Source organism: Schistocerca nitens, chromosome 6 (assembly GCF_023898315.1).
Source record: "Schistocerca nitens isolate TAMUIC-IGC-003100 chromosome 6, iqSchNite1.1, whole genome shotgun sequence".
NCBI lineage: Eukaryota > Metazoa > Arthropoda > Insecta > Orthoptera > Acrididae > Schistocerca > Schistocerca nitens.
Genome location: NC_064619.1, coordinates 82,419,690 through 82,420,394, shown reverse-complemented (window position 1 = coordinate 82,420,394; position 705 = coordinate 82,419,690). Strand labels below are relative to the sequence as shown.

Below are 705 nucleotides of genomic sequence, written 5' to 3'. Positions count from 1 at the left end.
GAGGAGAAAGAGAGTAATGAGTATTACTGAGTTACTCATTTCATATTTCACAGACACAAAACTGCATTACTTTCATAATGATGTTCATGAGATACGACGATTTACCCAAATTAATAATGCTTTCATGGGGGCAAAACACGAGTCGTATTACTTACAGAGATTTTTGATTCATTTCTTCGGTGTCCTGAAATTGCTTCCCCTTTAAGTCCCATTCAGTTCAAGGGAAGCGCTGAGAAGGGTGGGTGCACAGCTGTTATCCTGTTTCTGGTAAGACACTTTCGCATTATCATAATGTTAACGGCAGACTTATTGTCTCTGCAAGGACAGGATTATATCAACGTCAAACTACGAGTCCATCCGCATTTTACTACAGTCCCTACGCTGTCATTTCAGTACTTTAACTTGTTTCGGCAGTACATATACTAAAATTGGAACGATACAGAGAAGATTAGCATGGCCCCTACGCAAGGATGACACGCAAAATCGTGAAGCGTTCCACATTTCTCCCCCCCCCCCCCCCCCCATGAACCATGGATCTTGCCGTTGGTGGGGAGGATTGCGTGCCTCAGCGATACAGATAGCCGTACCGTAGGTGCAACCACAACGGAGGGGTATCTGTTGAGAGGCCAGACAAACGTGTGGTTCCTGAAGAGGGGCAGCAGCCTTTTCAGTAGTTGCAAGGGCAACGGTCCGGATGATTGACTG

The 705-nt window shown here is 45.5% G+C and overlaps 1 pseudogene; it reads left to right on the top strand.

Annotated features, from left to right (window-relative positions):
• Nucleotides 1–392: 392 nt before the first annotated feature.
• LOC126191733 (U6 spliceosomal RNA) lies at nucleotides 393–505 on the top strand (annotated as a pseudogene).
• Nucleotides 506–705: the final 200 nt, after the last annotated feature.